The sequence below is a fragment of the Gorilla gorilla genome, chromosome 9 (assembly GCF_029281585.2).
Source record: "Gorilla gorilla gorilla isolate KB3781 chromosome 9, NHGRI_mGorGor1-v2.1_pri, whole genome shotgun sequence".
Taxonomy (NCBI): domain Eukaryota; kingdom Metazoa; phylum Chordata; class Mammalia; order Primates; family Hominidae; genus Gorilla; species Gorilla gorilla.
Window position 1 is genome coordinate 138268117 of NC_073233.2, and position 24838 is coordinate 138292954.

General features: G+C 42.0%; 1 long non-coding RNA gene across 2 annotated transcripts in view; it reads left to right on the forward strand.

The window, feature by feature from the left end:
• LOC129525522 (uncharacterized) overlaps positions 1–24838 on the forward strand; it is a 51729-nt gene that overhangs the window by 17153 nt on the left and 9738 nt on the right. For both annotated transcript variants that reach the window (XR_008669890.2, XR_008669887.2), the window contains one exon: positions 18870–18993. This is a non-coding gene — a long non-coding RNA (uncharacterized lncRNA). The remainder of the gene's footprint in view (positions 1–18869; positions 18994–24838) is intronic.

Genomic DNA, 24838 nt, shown 5'->3' on the forward strand with positions numbered 1-24838 from the left:
TCCCAATTACCTTCCCACCTCACTCACCACTATTCCTTAGCCTCCTTTGTTAATCATCCTTGCTACCCCCTCAGTAGTCTTTGGAGCTATTCTCTTTTCTGTCTGTACTTTCTCCCTTAGTAATATCTTCCAATCTCAAGGTGACTCCAACTATTTACTTGACACGTCCACCGGATAGCAGGTGAGCATCTTACATTTAACATGTTGCAGACTAAATTCCTGATCATCCCTATCCTCCCCATCAAAATATGCTCCTTTCGGTCTTTCTGAACTAATTCAATGGGATCCTTCTAGTTGCTTAGGCACAAGTCCTGGAATCATCTTTTATTCCTCGATTTCTCTCCCATCCCATGTTCAGTCTATTAACAAATGCTGTTGGCACCTTCTTTAAAATGTTTACACAATCTGCCATGTGTGGCGGTACACACCTATAGTCCCAGCTTCCATCTACTCAGGAGGCAGAGGTGGGACAGGTGCTTGAGTCCAGGAGTTCGAGTCCAGCCTGGACAACATAGCAAGACCCTATCTTGAATACACACACACACACCCCCACACACTTTGATCATTTTTCTCCATCTTTACCACTACTGCCTTGAGGCAAGTCATCAACATCTCTTGCCTGGATTATTTCCATAATCTCCTAACTAGTCTCCTTGAGTCTTCTTTTCCCTCTCTACAGTTAATACTCAATACATCAGCAAAATGATGCCATTAAAATGTAAGTTTCTCATGTTATTCTTGTTAATCAAGAAGCATGAAAGGCCGGACTGCAAAGCAGTTAAGACACTTATTGGGGTCTTAGGAATTGTGATTCAGGAGAAACAGATGTGGTCAAAGGCCACATTGTGTTCTGAAAAATAAAGTGGAATAGTAATTTTTAAAAAGATGCCGAGGGTGATTACACTAGTTGTTTTGAAAGAATTATTGTTGGTAGAGGAGGCTGGCTTAGTACATGAGTCCATAGTTCATTGGTTGTAGCTGTTTAGGCGTTATAGTGCTGGCAAAATTTATCTATTTTCCAAGATGTTTTGGTCATGGGGATTTGGCCCAGTTCAAAGGTTTAAGGCAAGTTTCTGGGTTTTTTTATTTCCAAGGTTGCAGTTTTTATAGAATTAGTACTTCTTTGAATGGCTTCCCAATTTAATTTGATTTAATTATTTATTTATTTTTGAGACAGGGTCTCACTCTGTCACCCAGGCTAGAGTATGGTGGTGTGATTGCAGCTCCTGGAAGCGTTGACCTCCCAAGCTCAAGTGATCCTCCCACTTCAGCCTCCTGAGTAACTGGAACTACAGTCACATGCTATCACACCAAACTGATTTTTGTAGTTGTTTTTAGTAGAGACAAGGTCTCACTATGTTGCCCTTGAACTCCTGAGCTCAAGCAATCCTCCTGCATTGGCCTCCCAAAGTGGAGATTACAGGTGTGAGCCAATGCACCCAGCCCTGATTTAATTTTAGAGCTCTGAACCAGAGTGATGCCATTTTGTATATCACATTTCACATTCCCTGTTTTGATCAAGATCTGACAGGAGGCAGCACTGCTGATCAGTTATTATTGGTTGGCCATAGATTTGTTACATATTGTCTTTGGAGCTAGAAATGTCTGTTTTTAGAGTGGCTTGTCCCACAGAAGTGAGCTGTCAAAAGATAACATGCAGAAATTGGCCAAGTTGGAGTAACAGGGGAGCCATTTTCATAAAGAGTCCTGCATTAGTCTATGGCAATTAGCTGTACATCAGGAAAGGCATACATTTGGTTAACCACGTGTAAAGGTCATTCTTCAGCCTTCTTTCCTGAAATAGATGATGAGATTTCAGGAAGGAGATAGAAAGCGATTGTGTTTCTTTTGGTGAGAAGCTTTCTTGGTCAGATAAAGGAATTCCAGAGGGAGACTCTCTGTGCCCTTGGAGAGAGAGGAAAAAGACAAAATTAGAGGGACCTTGATTCTGAGGCTTATTTCTGAGGCCTTTCCATTTTCAAAAGCACTTAACATGCCAAAGCACCATATTTTTTGGGAAACATTCTCTGCAAACAACATTTCCATATGAAACTTCCCTAGATGTTTCACACACTGAAAGCTGAGTTGGTGGCTGTGGAGAGAATATTTCAGTTAATAGCTGAGTGGCAAAGGATCCCATTAACCCAGTCTCCCATTTCTGGAAATAGGCCAGCCCCATTAGACAGCTGTATCTGATTTCAGGAGATGGTGTTGCAGACAGGCTCTCACACAGAAGAAACACAAAGGTTAATGTTTGGAACAGTATAAACCAGTTTCTTCAGAGTTTGGAGGGCAGTCAGTTGAGGTGTCTTGATGTTAAACTCAAAGCATTCTCAGCTGAAGTAGAAATAGGCGGTAGCAATCTGACAGCTTTTCTGGTCTGTAATTTGCATATCACAAGGTTGTTTATTCATGAGCTTCAGCTTGCAGGCCCTCCAGAAAAAGGTAGTAGCAATTTCAGTGAGTCCAAGTCAGAAAAATGGAATAAAATTTTGGAAACATTAGTTTGGAGACTTGTAACCAGGAAGGAATTCAAAATTCAGTCTGAATTGTAGGCAAATAATAGAAACAATGGTCAGTGGTAGAATCTAATAACAGGTGTACTATAGTTTTTTTTCTGAAACATAATTTTTCAATCTCTAGTCCCCCATTTCTACCAAAGATAAATCATAGCAGAACCAATTTAATTGCAGAATAATTTTAGTCCTATTATACATGGCTTGATTATTTGCATAAAGTAAAGCAGCAATAGTGATTGGCTATATAGGCTCTTTATAAATTGGCTTTGCAGGGGCTTTTTCATAAGAACCTCAGATTATATTTTTAAAAGCTGGCCAGGCATGGTGGCTCATGCCTGTAATCCCAGCACTTTGGGAGGCCAAGGTGGGCGGATCACCTGAGGTTGGGAATTCCAGACCAGCCTGGCTAACATGGAGAAACCCGTCTCTACTAAAAACACAAAATTATTCGGGCGTGGTGGTGCATACTTGCAATCCCAGCTACTCGGGAGGCTGAGGGAGGAGAATTGCTTGAACCTGGGGGGCGGAGGTTGCGGTGAGCCAAGATCGTGCCATTGCACTCCAGCCTGGGAAACAAGAGTGAAACTGTCTCAAAAAAAAAAAAAAAAAAAGCCTCTCAAGGGTAGGAAGCCACGCCAAGGATTTTCCATCAGATTATACCTGTAATAACTACACAAATTGAATGAATTCTTCTCTTCTCAAGTGAAAGGCAATGGAAGGGCACCGTGGATCAATAAGACCGAGAGGCGAGACAAAGAGGGCAAAAATCTTCTTTATTGAGCTCTCGGGCGAGGTTCACTGGTCCGCAGGGGGAGGGCCAGGGAAGTCACGCTGTGCCAAAGGTGCAGCGCGCTTTTATGGATGCTGGGTGAGGAGTGGGCGGGGTAGGGGCGAGGTCGGTTGAGTTTCGCGCTTCTGAGTGTGACACGCCCTAGTGGGCATGCGCGTTAGTCGGGGTGGCGGGAACAGGAAAGGTGAACCCGGAAATGCTGAGTCAGGGTATCTGAGGTGGCGATCGCCATCTTGGAGTCTTCACCGGAGTCCAATCATCAAGGTCCCCAAAATATCTTGAGGTTCCTGGGCCTGTTAGAAAGTGACATTCTTTACTTACCGTAGGATCAAAAATCCTTTAAAGAAACTGTATAGACAAGGAACCAGGACAGTCTTTTTCCAAGTCTGTTGACTTTAAAGTCAGTTTCAGTTCCTTAAAGCAGCCCCATCACATATGAAAATATGACATTCCAGCCAAAGCCTCGGTAAAATAACCAGTGTCTCTAATTGTGTCCTATCACAGAAGAAAACAGATTCTTACTGAGTTTATTCAAATACCTATATTGCCATAAAATAAAAATACTCATTAATAGTTTCCAAATTTTGAAGATATCAGTTAGGGAGAAAAGTAAATATTTCCATTTTGCTCACAAAAGTATACTTTCCCAATTACTGTAGGTTATAAATAGCTTAAGAGGAAAAAAAGTTTTTTTTAACTCTGGAAAACAAAACAATTAGCAGCATACCTATAATCCCAGCTACTTAGGAGGCTGAGGCGGGAGGATTGTTTGAACTCAGGAGTTTGAAGCCAGCTTGGATAACATGGCATGGCCCTGTCTCAAAATAAGTAAGTAAATAAAAGAATGTTTCAAGCAAAAAAGTCATAAACATCATTTTAGTCATTTATCAGGTTAGTCCCAGCTACTTAATTATTGTTCTGTATGATGTCAGATTAGCAATTTTATGAGTCCAGTTTTTTTTACTGGAGTTTCTTTTTTTTTTTTAACCCAGTCCAATTGAATAATCTCAAAGTCGTAAGCAGAGGTCTGTATTTAAAAGTACCTTTCAGAGGCTTTTTCATGAACCTCCTTGAAAATACACCACCTTAGGATTTGCAAAGAGCTCTTAGAAAAAAAGCATCAGAATGAAGCAATTTACCAAGACATACCAAGAGTTTTAGGACTTTCATACAATTTTGGAACATATATTAACACATTTATACAAATATAACTCAAGGAAAATTAAACACGATTTCTAAATTTGACAATGCTTTCTATACGATTTTAACATATCAGATAAGCCCAATATGTCTCTCTTAAGAGTTCCAGGGGCTCTTTTTGGAATGTCCAAAAGTTAGTTTGAAGTTAAAAATAATTTAGAATTCAAAATCTGCTTTTGGGTAGTTTGTCAGATGGCAGTGGTTTAAAACACTTGATTTAAAGCTAATTTTAATATTATAAACAGATCTATCCAATCTCAGTCAGCCTTGACCATACAAGATAATGGTTCCACAACCCTTTTATAACTTCTTACAGATTTTTTTCCATTCTCTTTCCCCCAACTCTCTACATCCATTAAATTTTGTTTGTTTGTTTGAGACACAGTCTCGCTCTGTTGCCCAGGTTGGAGCACAATGGTGGGATCTCAGCTCACTACAACCTCCGCCTCCCACGTTCAAGTAATTGATTCTCCTGCCTCAGCCTCCCGAGTAGCTGAGATTACAGGTTTCTGCCATCACACCTGGCTAATTTTTGTATTTTTAGTAGAGACAGGGTTTCACCATGTTGGTTAGGTTGGTCTTGGACTCCGGACTTCAGTTGATCCACCCGCCTCAGCCTCCCAAAGTGCTGGGATTACAGGCATGAGCCACTGCACCCAGCCTCATTCAGTTTTATCTATTATTTTTAAAACTTTTTTTAAATTTGTATGGGTACCTAGGGGATATATATGTTTATGGGGTGTATTTTGATGCAGGTGTACAATGTGTAATAATCACATCAGGGTAAACGGAGTATCCATCACCTCAAGCATTTATCATTTCTTTTTATTTTGAACATTCCGATTATATTCCTTCAATTATTCTAAAATGTATGACAAATTATTGCTGAATGTGGTCACCCTGTTGTGCTATCAAATACTATATCTTATTAATTATAACTAATTTTTTGTACCCATTAACCATACCTATTCTATACCCCCACTACCCTACCCAGCCTCTGGTAACCATCATTCTATTCTCTATCTCCGTATGTTCAATTGTTTTAGTTACTAGCTCCCACAAATGAGTGCTAATGTGAGAAGTTTGCCTTTCTGTGCCTAGCTTATTCCACTTAACATAATGTCCCCCAGTTCCACTCTTGTTGTTGCAAATGACAGGATCTCATTCTATTTTATGGCTGACTAGTACTCCATTGCGTATATGTACCATATTTTCTTCATCCTATCCTGTTGACACTTAGGTTGATTCCAGATCCTGGCTACTGTGCATAGTGCTGCAGTCAACATGGGAGTGCCGATATCTCTCCAATATACTGATTTCCTTTTCCTTGGGTATCTACCTAACAAGGTAATCTACCTTGGGATTACTAGATCATATGGTTTTTTAATTTTTATTTTAGTTTTTAGTTTTATTTTTAGTTTTTGAGGAACCTCTGTACTGTTCCTCATAGTAGCTGTACTAATTTACACTTCCACTGACAGTGTATGAGGTTTCCCCTTTTCTCTACATCCTCACCAGTGTTCGTTGTTGTTGCCTGTCTTTTGAATAAAAGCCATTTTAACCAGGGTGAGATGATATCTCACTGTAGTTTTTTTTTCCTTTTTTTTTTTTTTTTTTAATCAGGGTGCCACTCTGTTACTCAGGCTGGAGTGCAATGGTGCAATCATGGCTCACTGCAGTCTTCACTTCCCAGGTTCAAGTGATCTTCCTGCTTCAGCCTCCTGAGTACCTGGGACTACAGGCGTGGCACCACTGTGCCCGGCTATTTTTAAAAATTTTTTTTGTAGAGATGGGGTTTCCCTGTGTTGCCCAGGCTGATCTCAAAACTCCTGGGCTCAAGAGGTCCTCCCTCCTTGGCCTTCCAAAGTGCTGGGATTATAGGCATGAGCCACTACACCCAGAGTTCATTGTAGTTTTGATTTTTCATTTATCTGATGATCAGTGATGTTGAATACCTTTTCATATACCTGTTTGCCATTCGTATGTCTTCTTTTGAGAAATGTCTATTCAATATCATTTTTATTCATTCCATTTAAACAACCTTGAATTAACCTCTGAACTAGACAAAATTACTTTTCTTTTAACAAAACCCACATATTTACGTTTTTAAAAATAACCTAACAAAAAACACATTCTACTGTCCTTGTCCAATCTGTACACAGAATTATTTCTCTTATATCTAGTAGTTTTAATTATACAAACTAACTACAATTTGAATTCTTAGTGATTCTAAATTCTAGTGAACAACCTAGGAAGTAAGCAGTTTTAATTATTATGTACCAGATACAGAGCCCAGGCCTGAGGACAGGGCTGTGAAGACAATGCCTGTGGGAGCTAACCTCTCCCAGCATGGCCAGGAGGCACAGCTGGGCCAGGGAGGATGTATTGACCTTGGCTCTGCCCTGAAGCTGGTGGCCCAGGTGCTGTAGATACACGTCTCCAGACCTCACCATAGGCATTATCCACACCCCAGAATCTAAAGGCTCGAAATCTAATGTTAAAACCAGCTTTATTTACCAAAGATTACTAAAGTCATGTAAATTTGAAAAGCATTTGGGGCTGGGTGCGGTGGCTCACGCCCGTAATCCCAGCACTTTGGGAGGCCAACGCAGGTGGCGCACCTGAGATCAGGAGATCGAGATCAGCCTGGCCAACATGGCGAAACTCCAGCTCTACTAAAAATACAAAAATTAGCCAGGCGTGGTGGCAGGTGCCTGTAATCCCAGCTACTCAGGAGGCTGAGGCAGGAGAATCGCTTGAACCTGGGAGGTGGAGGTTGCAGTGGGCCGAGATTGTGCCATTACACTCCAGCCTGGGCAACAAAAGCAAAACTCTGTCTCAAAAAAGGAAAAAAAAAAGAAAAGAAAAAAGAAAAACATTTGGGCTATTTATCAATACTCATTTATTAATAAGTCAATTTGGCACCTTGTAGACAATATACAAACAGACATGTACACATGTATACACAAAAATAGAGAAAAACACAAAGATTTTATAGCTTCGATTTAAAATTTTTTAGCCAGGAGACAGGTAAAACTGTTTAAAGAAACAGTTGAATCATGTCTCTTTAAATGAGATAGTTGAAGTTTCTCTGGCCAACATAGCCAAAGCCATCTCAAAGCGCACAGAGAGAATATTAAGCATTTCAAGACTGACTTTGGGTGAGTTAGAGGATTATTACAAATGGATGCCAAGGTAATACAAAATCACAGGAATTTGCTACAGCATTTTACAAGGAAAACATACAGATGAACTTAGAGAACATTCAGAAACCTTTTCAAAATAAACTGGATGCCGGAAAGGAATATTTTGTAAACCAGTCTAGTTACATATGTGGCTAATTCAGTCTTTACTTTCTAACTGGAATACTGAGCTCAGGGCAAAGCCCATTAACAGGACCAACAAAGTATTTGCAGTTTCCAAGGCCTAATATTTTATGTGTGAAAAGCAGACACAGCTGGAAACTGAACGTCTAGATCCTCAGAAATCAAGGAACACATTTTACACTGGATCCCAGACCCCCCAAAAGAGAGATACACCACAAGACGGGGCGGTACACTTCCACAGTGCGCCTACACTTAAAGGGTGACTGACCCAGCACCCATCAGCCCACTCTGGATCAGCCCAGTCCCCACAGGAGCTTCTTTTTTTTTGAGACAGGCTTGTTGCCTAGGCTAGAGTGCAGTGGCACGACCTCAGCTCACTGCAACCTCTGCCTCCTGGGTTCAAGCAATTCTCCTCTCTCAGCCTCCAGACTAGCTGTGATTACAGGTGCCTGCCACCACACCCGGCTAATATTTTGTATTTTTAGTAGAGACAGGGTTTCACCACGTTGGCCAGGCTGGTCCCGCACTACTGACCTCATCAGGTATCTGCCTGCCTCGGCCTCTTAAAGTGCCGGTGTGTCCGGAATTGGTGGGTTCTTGGTCTCACCAACTTTAAGAATGAAGCCACAGACCCTTGGGGGGAGTGTTACAGTTCTTAGAAATGGCGCATTCGGAGTTTGTTGCTTCTGACGTTTGGATGTGTTCAGAGTTTCTTCCCCCTGGTGGGTTCATGGTCTCCCTAGCTTCAGGAGCGAAGCTACAGACCTTCACAATGAGTGTTACAACTTATAAAAGCAATGTGAACCCAAAAAGTAAGCAGTAGCAAGATTTATTGCAAAGAGGGAAAGAACAAAACTTTCCCAATGTGGAAGGGGACCCAGCGGGTTGCCAGAGCACTGGGCAGCCTGCTTTTATTCTCTTATCTGGCCCCACCCACATCCTGCTGATTGGTCCATTTTACAGAGAGCCGATTGGTCTGTTATACAGAGACCTGATTGGTCCGTTTTGACAGGGTGCTGATTGGTGCATTTACAATCCCTGAGCTAGACACAAAAGTTCTCCATGTCTCCACTAGATTAGCTAGATACAGAGTGTTGATTGGTGTATTTACAAACCCTGAGCTAGACACAGAGTGCTGATTGGTGTATTTACAAACCTTGAGCTAGATACAGAGTGCCGATTTGTGCATTCACAATCCCTTAGCCAGACACAAAGATTCTCTAAGTCCCCACCAGATTAACTAGATACAGAGTGCCGAATGGTACATTCACAAACCCTGAGCTAGACACAGGGTGCTGATTGGTGTGTTTACAAACCTTGAGCTAGATACAGAGTGCTGATTGGTGTATTTACAATCCCTTAGCTAGACATAAAGGTTCTCCAAGTCCCCACCAGATCAGCTAGACACAAAGCGCTGATTGGTGCATTCACAAACCTTGAGCTAGACACAGAGTGCTGACTGGTGTATTCACAATCCCTTAGCTAGACATAAAGGTTCTCCAAGTCCCCAGCAGACTCAGGAGCCCAGCTGGCTTCACCCAGTGGATCCCCCACAGGGGCGCATGTGGAGCTGCCTGCCAGTCCCGCGTGTCCTGCGCCGGCACTCCTCAGCCCTTGGGCGGTCAATGGGACCAGGCTCCGTGGAGCAGGGGGCGGTGCTGGTCAGGGAGGCTCAGGCTGCGCAGGAGCCCACGCGGGGCAGGGCCAGGTCGGTGTTCAGGCATGGCAGGCTGCAGGTCCCGAGCCCTGCCCTGTGGGGAGGCAGCTACGGCCTGGTGAGAAATCAAGCACAGGAGCTGCTGGCCCAGGTGCTAAGCCCCTCACTGCCCGGGGCGGCAGGGCCTGCGGGCCGCTCCGAGTGCGGGCCCGCCCAGCCCACGCCCACCCGGAACTCGAGCTGGTCCGCGAGTGCCACGCGCAGCCCCAGTTCCCGTCCCTGCCTCTCCCTCCACACCTCCCTGCAAGCTGAGGAAGCTGGCTCTGGCCTCGGCCAGCCCAGGAAGGGTCTCCCACAGTGCAGCGGCGGGCTGCAGGGCTCCTCAAGGGCCGCCAAAAGGGGGCGCCCAGGCAGAGGAGGCACGGAGAGTGAGCGAGGGTTGTGAGGGCTGCCAGCACGCTGTCACTTCTCACTGGGATTACAGGCAGGAGCCACTGCTCCTGGCCCAGGAGTCTTATCCCTTCATGGAAGGTGTTCCCATAGCCTCCAAGTATTCAAACTTCACTTTTCTTATCTAAACTTGCAATGAAATGAGTATCCCCCTGCAGTATTAACTATTCACCACAAACAACCACTGTCAGCCACCTCCAAAACTGCAGCCCTTGCTAGTGATGACCGGCTGTTGCACAAAGATCAGTCTTTCTCTCACAGTGCAAAGGAATCCCTGGTACCCTCAAAAGCCAGAGGAATTAGGTCAATGTAAAAGAGAGCAGAGCTTTAGCCCCAAGAGGATCTCGCCACAACTCTGGGGCTCCATAAGGAAAACTGAGAATCCCAAAAAGGAGGCGTGGTGTCTTTTTCTGTGTGGCTCAAAGGGTTTCAGGGCCACTAGAAGTTCCTCCTAGATCTCTTCATGTGGAATCAAAAATAGCAAAAAAGAAGGAGCAGTAGAAGTGGAAGGAAATGGAAGAACAAATCTTAAAGGAGCCAATTTGGAGATTTAAAGCTTTCCAGAAAGGCCAGTGAAATTTTACTTTTTTTTTTTTTTTAAGCAAAATCATGCCAACAAGAAAGGAAGCCGACAGAGGAACCAAACACAATTAAAAAGGGATTTCAGTTGACTGAAAAAAAATTCCCAGAAACAGAATCCAAAAGAGAAAAACAGAAAGACCTCGAAAAAAAACCCCCACAAAAACAGCCTGAATATCAGCTTTTAATTTGGTTGATTTCTGACTGTAGAGTTATTTTTAAAAAAATCTTATCATATCTCTTATTTTCAGATTTCAGCAGGGATAAGTAGCCAATATTCCTGGCTTTTGACCTGTTTTTTCTTTTTTCTTTTTTTTTTTTTTTTTGAGACAGGGTCTAACTCTGTTTGCCCAGGCTGGAGTGCAGTGGCACAAACATAGCTCACCGCAGCCTTGACCTTTTGGGCTCAAGCAATCCCCCTGCCTCAGCCTCCTGAGTAGCTGGGACATAGGTGTGCACTGCTATGCCTGGCTAATTTTTTTTTTAATCTTTTTAATTTATAGAGACAAGGTTTGCCATGTTGCCCAGGCTGGTCTCAAACTCCTGGGCTTAAGCAGTCCTCCTGCCTTGACCTCCCAAAGTGCTGAAATTACAGGAATGAGCCACTGTATGCAGCCAGTTGTTTTTTGCTATTGTTGTTGTTTTTAACAAAGGTACCTCCCAAGTGACTTACCAAAAGCAAAAACCTTAGCCAAGGTTATAACTTAAAGAAGGATGCATGAGGTATTGCCAAAGAAGTACAAAGCAGTCCTTACAAGACCCAGAACTACCCCACCAAAGACAGCTTAAAAAAAGGAAAGCTTCTCTATGGGCATCTCAGATGAAAGATTAAAACAGTCAGTAAGACAGGAAATCAAAAGCTGTATGGAAGAGAAAAGCGTCAATAACAAATGAGTATCCCAAAAAGTCACGAGTCACATAAATATTAAACCATAACTGGGCCATGGCAGTGAAAGCACCAAATCCTAACCATAGACCACAGAGTGAGTGGGTGCCTTTTTTTTTTTTTTGTAAATAAAACCTGCAGGAAATCCAAAGCAGGCAGTGTTTTTTGTTTGTTTGTTTTTGTTTTTAAACTTTAGAGACAGGATCTCACACCCTGGCCGGAGTGCAGTGGTGTGATCTCAGCTCACTGCAGCCTCACCCTCCTGGGTTCAGTTGATCCTCCCACCTCAGCCTCCCAAGTAGCTGGGACTACAAGCATGTGTCACCACACCTGGCTAACAAAGCAGGCAGTTTGAGCATACAAGGATTTTTTTCTTCAGATAACCCTGTTCTGAAAGCATACAAGGATTTTAACTTAGTTTTAGGTCAGAATTTTTGCTCTTTAATTTTGTCAAGATGATTTCTAAGGCTAGCCATAACACGATCATGTGTCTTTTTTTTTCAATTTGATCCTCCCGTAAATACAAATAATGCATTGTTTAGAAAGAGAGACCTCTAAAAACCTTTCAAGTATAGAGTCTTTCTAATTTAAAGGATGTATCTGTTGGTCACTGAAGGTGAGAAATTCTAGAAACTTGAGTTTTTTTTTTAATTTTAGAGATTTTTAAAAGTTATTTTGGCATGGTTATCTCTTAGGGACACTCGTTTAGATCTCTGGAGTCTTTTAGATACCTCAAGAAACCCAATTAAAGTAGGCATCCCACTCAGGCTGTTTATTCTTTCATTTTAGCCCTGTAATTGAGAAGGAAAACAAGTTTTGGAGATTAAAAAAGCTTCAGGTTGGCAATTGTAATTCCAAATCACTTTCAGTGATATTGGTCCACTGAGAATGAAATTTACAAGATGAATGACCATAATGTTTGTCTAAAAAACAAACAGGTGTTTAAGAAGGGGGGTAACTTAGCACCTATACCATTAGAAGCAAAAGAGCTCCTGAATACCCACCAAAAAGGGAAGATTTTCTTTGTTGACAGCTGGCAACAAAGGCTACCCAATAAAGGCTTCAACCTCAACCAAGGTGGGAGGTTCAGGAAAATGAGAGGACTCCCCAGCAGGGTTTGAGGCTGTCAGGAAGGCAATGGAACGCAAGGAGTTCCTGCAAGTACCATGCTTGAAACCACAGCAGCACTGGGACACAGAGGAAGAGAGTCACTTGCATCCCACTTATGACACCATTTAATGTCAACCAAGAAGAGGTGAAAGACCTTACTGCAGAGCAAGGAAACAAGGCATTTATTGGGGTTGTAGGAATTGCAATTCACGAGACATAGATTCAGCTAAAGGCCAAATCATATTCTGAAGAGAGGAAGGAGAGTAAGGATTTTTAAAAGGATGCTGAGAGTGGTTACACTAGTTGTTTTTGAAAGAATTATCATGGGTGGAGGTGGCTGGCTTAGTACGTGAGTCTACAGTCATTGGTTGTGGTTGTTTAGGAGTCATAGTGCTAGAAAACTTCAGCTGCTTTCCAAGATGTTGTGGTCATGGAGGTTTGGCCTAGTTGAAAGTTTCAAGGCAAGGTCCTGTTTTTTGTTTTTCAAGGTTGCAGATCATGCAGGTCATCCTTAGAATGGCTTCCCTGCTCCATTTTAGAGCTTTGAACCAGAATAATGCTATTTGGCATATCACATTTCATAGTCCTCTACTGAAAACTCTCCAAAGGCTCTCCATCTCACTCATAGTGAAAGTCAACATCCTGGAAATGGACTGCAAGGCCCTATACAATCAGGTCTTTCATTGGTTCTCTGACCTTACCTCCTATAGCTCTCTACCTCACTCATATTTTCTCAGCCATCCTGGCCTCGTTGCTTTTATCAAACATTCCAAGCACTTTTTCACAAGGGCCACGCAATTACTGTTTCCTCACTCCCTTGCCCTCTTTATTCAGGTGCCACCTTTTCATTGAGATCTTTCCTGATGACCCTATTAAAATTATAATCCTGCCAGCACTTTACTTTTCTTTTTTTCTCTCTTTTTTTTTTTGAGATGGAGTCTCACTCTGTCGTCGAGGCTGGAGTGCAGTGGCAAATCTCGGCTCACTGCAACGTCCATCTCCCGGGTTCAAGCAATTCTCCCTGCCTCAGCCTCCTGAGTAGCTGGAATTACAGGTGCCCACCACCACGCCTGGCTAATTTTTTGTATTTTTAGTAGAGACGGGGTTTTGCCATGTTGACCAGGCTGGTCTTCAACTCCTGACCTCAGGTGATCCACCCACCTTGGCCTCCTAACATGCTGGGATTACAGGCATGAGCCACCATGCCTGGCAGCACTTTACTTTTCTTTATTGTACTTATTACTTTGTAAGATACAATTTACTCAGTTATGCTTTCCGTTGTTTTTCTCTTCCTAGTAGAATGTAAACTATCTAGGGCAGAAATGTGTTTCTTTTGTTCACTGATGTAGCCCCAGGGCCTAGTACACTGCCTGGCACATGGCATATACTCAGACATTTTTGTGTGAGATAAAAGACCAAGTTCTAGTCAAGTCACACATGGAAGCAGTAACTTGGTGGTGAAGCCACCTGATACTCTCAGTATTGAAATAGGAAGCAAAGTTAGCTGCTGGTTGGCCATGGCTTGAAGAAAATGTTGCACATTTGCAAGAGCAGTTGTCGGGAATGATAAAAGCAGCACATGAAAGATTCCCAAACCTCACAGAGGGTCTTGCTGAGGTTAAAAAAATCTATTTGTGAAGGACCAGTCTGGAGATTTTCTACACAATCTTATCATAGCTACCATTTATTAACTGTGTCAGGAGCTATAGTAAATGCATTACCTTCACTATTTTATTTTATTTTCGCAATAACTGAGATTAATATTATCATTTACATTTTATTGGAGGGAAAATGGAGGCTTAGATCAGTTGAATAACTTGTCCATGGTTACCCAACTAGAAAATGGCAGAGCTGGCCAGGCACGGTGGCTCACGCCTGTAATCCCAGCACTTTGGGAGGCCGAGGCGGGCAGATCATGAGGTCAGGAGATTGACACCATCGTAGCTAACATGGTGAAACCCCGTCTCTACTAAAAACACAAAAAATTAGCTGGGCGTGGTGGCGGCGGGCACCTGCAGTTCCAGCTACTCGGGAGGCTGAGGCAGGAGAATGGCGTGAACCCAGGAGGCAGAGCTTGCAGTGAGCTGAAATCGCACCACTGCACTCCAGCCTGGGCGACAGAGCGAGACTCTGTCCCCACCCCAAAAAAAGAATAGAAAATGGCAGAGCTGAGATTCAAAATCAGCTCTGTTTTACTCCAAAGTCCATCATGCTTTGCACCATGCACTATGCTTCTCATTGGTGTGGTGTAAGAAAGAGGATGTTTGGACAGATCCAATCTGGAATGATTTCAAAGTGGATGAGGCAGAATAAAAGAGGTCTACAATATTAGTTTGTAGGAAGTAGAGTGGTTGAATAGTGTACTGTGATTCTAGGCTGGACAGAGGTGGTACCACAGCCATGAATGGAGTAAGGTTCCCAGAAGCCAAGGGAGAAATGAAGGAATTAGATATATGAATGAAGCAGTAATGCAGGGCGACGGACAATTTTAGCATCATGGCAGAATGAACTAGTGAGGATCTCTGCCACTCCTTTTCTACTGCAAAGACATAGAAATGGTGTTCTTGGGTGCCAAAAGTGAACGAGGAACTAAAGTCTGGATCTGTAAACCTGCTGCCTTAGCCAAGGAAATATCAAAGCAGGATATACACTGTATAGGCTAGTTTCCTGGCTTTTAACACCTTTGTAAGAATAGAAGATATGGCCGTGCGTGGTGGCTCACGCCTGTAATCCCAGCACTTGGCATGCCGAGGCGGGTGGATCACCTGAGGTCAGGAGTTCCAGACCGGTCTGGCCAACATAATGAAACCCCATCTGTACTAAAAATTAGCTGGGTGTGGTGGTGCATGCCTGTAATCCCAGCTACTTGGGAGGCTGAAGCAGAAGAATTGCTTGAACCTGGGAGGCAGACGTTGCAGTGAGCTGAGGTTGCGCCACTGCACTCCAGCCTGGGCAGCAAGAGTGAAACTCTGTTTCAAAAAAAAAAAAAAAAAAAAATATGGCCTTGAGGTAGGGTTAGTCAGGAAACTGAACTGAGATACCTTTTAAATCCAGCCAGGGCTCTGGTGGAGCTACTCCTCAATGAAAGGGGAAACTAAAACATCCTCAGGGAAGTTGTAAGGGAAATGTATGCCTTCCCATGTTCAGACTTTTGAATTTGAATTTATCCCATACTTACTGTATTAATTTGAAGAGGAGATACTAGTATAAAAGCTGAGCCTGGACAATGAAATCCTTCTTGTGCCTGGCAGATGCAGATACAAAGTCACTATGTAACACACTTCTATAACTCAGCAAACTCACAAGGGAAAAGAATCCCTATTGAAGATGAGCTCATAGTTGAATTTCAAACCACATAGAGAAATAATCCACTATGCAAAGATTTATCAGGCACAGTATAATTACATTTCTAAAACTTTGATTTTTCTAGACTGATCTTTAAAAGATTATAAAGTAAATAGTTTTGAAAAATGATTAAAAGGATGAAAGAAGATGAGTTACAGGAATCATATGGAAAGAGCAAGACTTTGTAAAGATAGACCAGGTGGATTGAAAAGGAATCAAATAGAACTTAGAGAAATGAAAAACTTTTGTATTGAAATTAAAACTGAATAGGTGGGTTAAATTATAGATAAATATAGCTTAGTGATTGACTAGTGAACTGGAACACAGCTATAAGGTAACTATCCAAAGGATTGCACAAAAAGAAGAGATAAAGAATATAAAAGAAGAGTTGAATCATGGGGTTAGTATTCAACACACGTTTAACAAGAGTTTCCAGAAGCAGAAAGTAGAAAAAAAAATGGAGGAAAAAAATATTTAAAAGGACAAATTTCCAAGGATTATAAAAAACTTGATTGCTTGAGCTGGGCACGGTGTCTCACGCCTGTAATCCCAGCCCTTTGGGAGGCTGAGGGGGATGGATCACCTGAGGTCAGGAGTTTGAGACCAGCCTGGCCAACATAGTGAAACCCCATCTCTACTAAAAATATAAGAATTAGCTGGGCATGGTGGCAGGCACCTATAATCCCAGCTACTCAGGAGGCTGAGGCAGGAGAATCGCTTGAACCCAGGAGGCGGAAGTTGCAGTCAGCTGAGATCGCGCCATTGCACTCCAGCCTGGGCAGCAAGAGTGAAACTCCGTCTCAAAAACAAAAACAAAAACAAAACAAAACAAAACCAACTTGATTGGTCAAATTGAAGAAAGCTGACATGAGAGAATAAATTCTAGCAATCCTTATTTAAACACATTACAGAAAAACTCAAGGACACCAAAGATAAGAGTTACATATATAGAAATAACACATTAAATTGGTATCTCATCATCAAGAACAGAAGCCAAAAAACAACAACAACAACAACAACAAAACCCCACAAAACACTGGAATAATATATTTAAAGTTCTGAGAGGAAATAAGCAGGATACTAACATTATACACCTAGCTAAACTATCATATAAGATGGCGGCTAGGATAGAAACCTTTTCAGACAGTCAAAAGACTGAGTGTTCATCATGCAGAGGCTTTTTCTAAAATCATTAACAAATGGAGTAATTCAAAAAGAAGGAAGTTGGAATCAGAAAAAAACAAATGGAATGCAAGAAACAGTGGTGTTCGAAACAAAGCAGGTCTACTGAGAAAAAGAGAGTCAGCCAGCTGGTAGTTTAGAAAGTTGTGGTCAGAGACTGGCAGATTGAGGCTTAATATTTTGGAGGTGGAGGAGTCCTGTATATTGATAAATTCCATGTAACCTTGAGAGAGGGTGATTTAAATAGAGTGAGTGGAGTGAGGCTGATTTAATCCCAGAAAATCAAGAAACTTTCAAGCTGAGATATTAAAGCGATCATCAATTGTACCATTCTCCTCCATTAATCCCAGATACATTCTCCAGTTTTCTCCCAGTGCTGCTTTGAACACTAGGATACTGACCCCTATGAACTGTATTATTGAGGCTTTCTTGATAGCTGGCTTCATGTTGGATTTGGCCAGTTGGAGTCACTGGCCAAAAATCAAAATGGAAGATAGAGATTGGAATATTTCTTTCTCATTATTTCCCTGCTTCAGCATTGCTTCTCTGGTGCCTGTGTCTCTCTATGACTGAAGTGCTTAATGCGTGGCCTCTTTTCCATGCCTCCAGCTCTTACTGGGCTCAGATAACTGTATTTTTTCTTGGATTTTGGCCCTATGAACGGTAACAGATTTTTACCACCACTGGTTTCTAGGTAGTATTGAGAGATAATTCTCCGTGGGTCTCTCGTGTTTCTGCACATCTTACGTGCAAGATGCTAATGCCTTTTCAAGGAGGTTTGTATACTAAGTAGCCTTGGAAAATAAAGATAGTGTCTCTGGAGCAAAAGGCAGTCATATTTACTATGCAGTATAAGAAAGATACTGTCTTCCTCTAGAGAAAGGGACAGGCCTATTTAGTGCCCATTACAAAAGATTGGGTTTCCTAAGCTCAGAATTCCCTCTCCTCTAACTCAACCTACCCCACTGCATGTACAGTTGTTATCTGGCTCTTTTCATGTCACACTCTTCATGGAAATTAGGACCTGGGAAACTAGAATAAAAGTGCTGATGCTGGTGGGGCGCAGTGGCTCACGCCTGTAATCCCAGCACTTTGGGAGGCCGAGGCGGGTGGATCACCTGGGATCAGGAGTTCAAGATCAGCCTGGCCAACATGGTGAAATTTCGTCTCTACTAAAACTACAAAAATTAGCCAGGTGTGGTGGTGCATGTCTGTAATCCCAGCTACTTGGGAAGCTGAGGCAGGAGAAGTGTTTGAACCTGGGAGGTGGAAGTTGCAGTGAGTGGAGATCACACCACTGCACTCCAGCCTGGGTGACAAGAGTGAGAATTTGTCTCAAAAAAAAAAAAAAAAAAAAAAAAAGGTGCGGATGCTTTGGCTACTGCTGTTATTATGATCAATAAACTGTCCTTCATGTTGACCCAGGAGTGTCATGTCTTCTACCAGCATCTGTGAAACTAATAGGTTCTCTTGTTAGCTTTCAAATAAGGTACAATCTCAGATTCTTTACAGTTCTTAACAGGTAACTTGGCACCTCTTGTTTGTTCCTTTAAATCTGAGTGAGACCCTGTCTCAAAAAAAAATCTGATGATACCTTTAAAAATAGTTCTTCCATAAAATTAATTTCAGTGAATTCTGTTTCCTGCTATCCCCTGCCTCATATATCTAGAGTTTGAAATCTCAAGGAGATGTGTGATGGTTAATTTTGTATGTCAACTTGGCTAGGTTATGGTGCCCATTTTTTTGGTCAAACACTAGTCTAGATGTCGCTGTAAAGTTTTTTTTAAAGATGTGATTCATTCTTTTTTTTTTTTCTTTTTTTCAGAGACAGGATCTCATTCTATTGCCCAGACTGGAGTACAGTAGCACAATTATGGCTCACCATAACCTCGAACTCCGGGGCTCAAGTTATCCTCCTGTCTCAGCCTCCCAAATTGCTGGGATTACAGGTATGAGCCATTGGCCTATAATCTTTTTTTTTTTTCTGACTTTGACTAAACTAGCTTACCCCCGATAATGTGGGTGGGCCTTATCCACCTAGTTGAAGGCCTGAAGGGCAAAGACTGAGGTTTCTCAAAGAAGAAGAAATTCTGCCTCAAGGCTGCAATATACCTATAATCTCAGTGCTTTGGGAGTCCAGGGTGGGAGGATCACTTGAGGCCAAGAATTCAAGACCAGCCTGGGCAACATAGCAAGACTCCATCTCTACAAAAAAATTTTTTAAAAATTAGCCAGGTATGGTGGTGCATGTTGTAGTCCCAGCTACTCAGGAATGTTGGGAAGATAATTGAGCCCAGGAGTTCGAGGCTGTAGAGCTATGATTGTATGACTGCATTCCAGCCTGGGTGACAGAGTGAGACCCTGTCTCTATATAAAGAAAGATAGAAAAAAAGACTGCAATATAAAAACCCTGCCTGAGTTTCCTGCCTGCTGGCCTACAGATTTCAGACTTGACAGTCTCCACAATTGTGTGAGCCAATTCCTTAACATAAATATCTCTCTCTCTGTGCAAATATATCCTATGGGTTCTGTTTCCCTGGAGAACCTTGATTAACATAGGATGCCACAGAATTTAGTGAGAAGCCTATGCACACAGTGTCAAGGTCCCCAAATAATGAGTGGGGGTTTCTTAGGCAGAGAGTAGGAGACAGCTATAGAATGAAAAAGAGCTATTTACTGAAGAGAGTAGGATTTATAGAGTCTAAGAGGAGCATGAGGAACATGCCTCAGTGGTACCTTCAGGCAACAAAATAGGCAGAGTGCACATGATCATGCCCCTGACTGTGCATCAAGCCTTGTCACCCATCCCTGTCACTCATGACCAACCCTATTGTCCAACTACCAAAAAGTGACTTGCTGCTCCTGGAATCCAACTCCATACTATCTTATATCTCCCTGACTTTGGTCTTGTAGTTCCTTCTACTAGGAATTCCCTGTCAATCTCTCTCTCTATGTTTCCTATGTCCCCAGGGCCCTTTACTCTCTCATACTTCTTACCTCCTTCCCTACCTTTTCTTCCTTTTCTCCAGTCTCATTAAAGCAGTCTGATGCACCATCTTCCTCACTCTTCCAGCACGGACACTATGCTGTAATTTTGTTTGTATGTCTTCCTTCTCACTGGTCTATGAGCAAGAGCTATGACTTTTTACTCAGTATTTATGTATATAGGATAAGACATATAAAATGTGCTCTGCACATGTTTGTTGCATGAATGAATAAATGAATGCATGAGTGAATAAATGAATTTGACAATGACCATGTACATGGTTGGAACAGGATTCAGCTAGGATATTCTTACTCCAAAGCCCAGTCTTCTTCCATATATGATGTGATCTAGTTCCTTAGGAATTCTGCATATAGAATCCACCTTTTATGAAGAAGAATTTCTGTCCGCAGTAGAAGGAAACAACAGATGTGGGGACATTGATAATGAATGCCCATTTAAAAAAGAATAAAACACACCAACACTTGTTTTATTTTTATTTTATTTTGTTTCATTTTTTTGGTTAGCTATGCTTTTCTGGTTGCTGACAAGATTCTCAAAGAATTTATCTCAAATATAAGAAGGTATTTAGCATTTTGCTTTGCCACAGACAAGATATATATTAGAAGTCCCTCTTGCTTCAAAATGAAACCCAGTCTGGAAAGCTCCCGGGCTTATCCATACTCGGTTTATTCTAATACGCTTTATTACACACAACACTGAGTGGGCATCTGCCCATGTGATTCGATGTCGATGTCCTGTAGGGGAGCTGCTCCATTCCTTAATCTCCCCTGCTGTGGAAGGGGTAGACTTACTTCTAATAATGGGATTCTACATTTAGACATTAATTCCTTTCACTTAAGGCAGATCCTCCTTTCTGTCCAGTGCACCCTCCAATCTACATCTGTATGTCAGGCTTTTTTCCTAACTCCACACCTAAATAGCCATCTGTTTCTGCCCCACAATCACCTCTAATACAACAGTTCCAAACAGAACCTAAAGGCCAGGCGTGGTGAATCACACCTATAATCCCAGCACTTTGGGAGGCTGAGGCAGGCAGATCACTTGAGGTCAGGAATTCGAGACCAACCTGGCCAACATGGCGAAACTCCATCTCTACTAAAAATGCAGAAATTCGCCAGGCATAGTGGCACACGCCTGTAATCCCAGCTGCTCGGGAGGCTGAGGCAGGAGAATTGCTTGAATCCTGGAGGTGGAGGCTTCAGTGAGCTGAGACTGTGCCACTGCACTCCAGCCTGGGTAAAAGAGCAAGACTCCATCTCAAAAACAAAACAAAATAAAACAAAAACAAACAACAACAACAAAAAAACAAAAAACCCCAGAACTTATTATCTCCCTTGTATCAAAACTATTTCTTCTTCTAGGTTTCTAATTTTTATGAATTGTACCACCACTCGCCAAGTTTCCCAAGCTAGAAACCTGAGTGAGAGTCTTCCCGTCACCCACATCCAGCTGGCCACTTGGAGTCATTTTCTTCTTTCTTTAGAGACAGGGACCAACTCCGTTGTCCAGGCTGGAGTGCAGTGGTACGATCATAGCTCACTGCAGCCTGGACCTCTTAGGCTCAAGCGATCCTCCCACCTCAGCCTTCTGAGTAGTTAAGACCACGCCATCCTGGCCAACACGGTGAAACCCTGTCTCTACTAAAAATACAAAAATTAGCTGGGCATGGTGGCACGCACCTGTATTCCCAGCTACTCGGGAAGAAGAGGCAGGAGAATTGCTAGAACCTGAGAGGCAGAGGTTGCAGTGAGCTGAGATCGTGCCACTGCACTCCAGCCTGGTGACAGAGTGAGACTCCATCTCAAAAAAAAAACAAAAACAAAAAACACAGACCACCATGCCTGGCTAATTAATTTTGTTGTTGTTGTTGTACCGACTGGGTCTCACTCTGTTGTCCAGGCTGAAGTGCAGTGGTGTGATCACAGCTCACTGCAGCCTCGACCTTCTAGGCTCAAGTGATCCTCCTGCCTCAGCCTCCTGGGTAGCTGGGATTACAGGCATGTGCCGCCATGCCTGGCCTTCTGAGTCTTTATCATGAACGTTTCTTGACTCTTGTCCACTGGCCTCTGTGATGTTGCCACTATCTTGCTTCAGGTCCTTCATCAGTCCTCACTTTAAATGAGGAGTTGAACCTCTCTTCTGTCCCTTTTCCACAGTGTAGCCAGGAAGTCTGTTTTAAAGATACAGCTGACTCCTCTTTCTGAACTTTTTTTTTGTTTGTTTGTTTGAGATGGAGTCTCGCTCTGTCACCCAGGCTGGAGTGCAGTGGCGCAATCTCGGCTCACTGCAAGCTCCGCCTCCTGGGTTCACGCCATTCTCCTGCCTCAGCCTCCCCAGTGCTGGGGTTACAGGTGTGAGCCACCGCACCCGGCCAATAATAGCTATTCTTTAAATGTGAAGTAGTATCTCCTTGTGGTATCGATTTGCATTTCCCTAATGGCTGGTGATGTTGAGCATCTTTTCATGTGTTTATTGACCAATTGTTTATCTTCTTTGGAGTAACGTCTATTTGAGTCTTTTACCTACTTAAAACAAATTTTGTTGTTATTGTTGAATCGTAGGAGTTTTACAAATAAGATGTATTCTGGATATTAATCCCTTCTCAGTTACATGACTTACAAATATTTTCTCCTTTTCTATGGTTTGCATTTTTGCTTTTTTCATAGTTTTCTTTCTTTCTTTCTTTCTTTCTTTTCTTTTTCTTTTTTTTTTTTTTTGAGATGGAATCTTGTTCTGTTGCTCAGGTTGGAGTATAGTGGTGCAATCTCGGCTCACTGCAACTTCCACCTCCCAGGTTCAAGCAATTCTCGTGCCTCAGCCTCCCAGTATCTGGGACTACAGGTGCATGCCACCACACTTGGCTAATTTTTGTATTTTTAGTATAGATAGGGGTTTTACCATGTTGGCCAAACTGGTCTCAAACTCCTGACCTCAGGTGATCCACCCACCTCAACCTCTCAAAGTGCTGGGATTACAGGTGTAAGCCATCTCACCCAGCCCTTCATAGTTTTCTTTGATACACAAAATTTTTAAATTTTGATGAAGTCCGATTTATCTATTTTTTTTTTCTTTTTTTGCCTGTGCTTTTCGTGTCATATCCAAGAATTCATTGACAAATCCAATGTCATGAAGCTTTCCACTATGTTTTCTTTTCTTTTTTTTCTTTGAGACGGAGTCTCACTCTGTCACCTAGGCTGGAGTGCGGTGGCGCAGTCTTGGCTCATGGCAACATCCGTCTCCTGGGTTCAAGCAATTCTCCTGCCTCAGCCTTCCAAGTAGCTAAGACTACAGGCATATGCTACCATGCCAGCTAATTTTTGTATTTTTAATAGAGATGGGGTTTCACCAAGTTGGCCTGGCTGGTCTCAAACTCCTGACCTCAAGTGATCTGCCACCTTTCACTTCCCAAAGTGTTGGGATTACAGGCATGAGCCACCACACCTGGCTCACTATGTTTTCTTTTAGGAGTTTTATAGTTTTATCTCTAATGTTTAGACTTTTGATCCATTTTGAGTCAATTTTCACATATCCTGTAAGATAAGGGTGTAACTTCATTCTTTTGCATGTGAATATCCAGTTTTCCCAATATCATTTCTTGAAAACACTACTTTCTCCATTGAATGGCCTTGGCAACCCAGTTGAAAATTGTTTGATTGTATGTGCAGCAGGTTATTTCTGGGGTCTCTATTCTATTCCTTTGGTCTGTAGATCTGTCTTTATGGCAGTATCACACTGTGATGGTGTCGCACCATCAGAAAATGTGAGTTGAAAAATTTGTTATTTTTCAACATTGTTTTGGCTATTTGGGGTCCCTTGAGACCCATATTAATTTTTAGGATGGATTGTTTTTATTTCTGCAAAAAACATTATTGGGATTTTGATAAAGATAGCATTGAATTGCTTTGGGTAATATTGACATCTTAATTAAGGCTTCCAATCTATGAACATGGGATGTTTTTCCATTTACCTTTCATTTCTTTCAGCAACTTTTGTAGTTTTTCAGTGGACAAATCTTTCACCTCCTTGATTAATTTTATTCTAGGCATTTTATTCTTTTTGATGTTATCATAAATGCAATTGCTTTCTTAATTTCTTTTTCAGATTGCTCATTGCTAATATGTAGAAATACAACTGATTTTTGAGTGTTGATTTTGTATCCTACAAGTTTTATGAATTTATTAGGTCTAACTGGTTTTTGGTAGAATATTTACTTTTTCCTACATTTCAGATTATGTCATCTGTAAACACAGATAATTTTACTTCAGTTGATTCAGTTTGGTTGCCTTTTATTTCTTTGTCCTGCCTGGTTGCTCTGGCTAGAATTTCCAGTTTTGTTTTGAATAGAAGTGGCAAAACCAGGCATCCTTGTCTTATTCCTAATCTTGGAGGGAAAGCTTTTAGTCTTTTAGTATCAAGTATGATGTTAGCCATTGGTTTTTAATAATAGCTTTTATCAAGTTGAAAAGATTTCCTTTTATTCCTAGTTTATTGATTTTTTTTAATCATGAAAGGGTGTTGAATTTTGTCAAATGCTTTTTCTGCATCAATTGAGATGATCATGTGGTTTTCTTCTCCTTCATCCTGTTGATATGGTGTATTATACTGATTGATTTTTTGTGTGTTGAACTGTTCTTGCATTCTAGGAATAAAACCTACTTGGTAATGGTGTATAGCTCCTTATTAATATGCTACTGAATTTTTTGATAGTAGTTTGTTGAGGATTTCTGTGTCAATATTCATAGGGGACATTGATTTGTAGTTTTCTTTTTGTGTAGTGTCTTTGTATG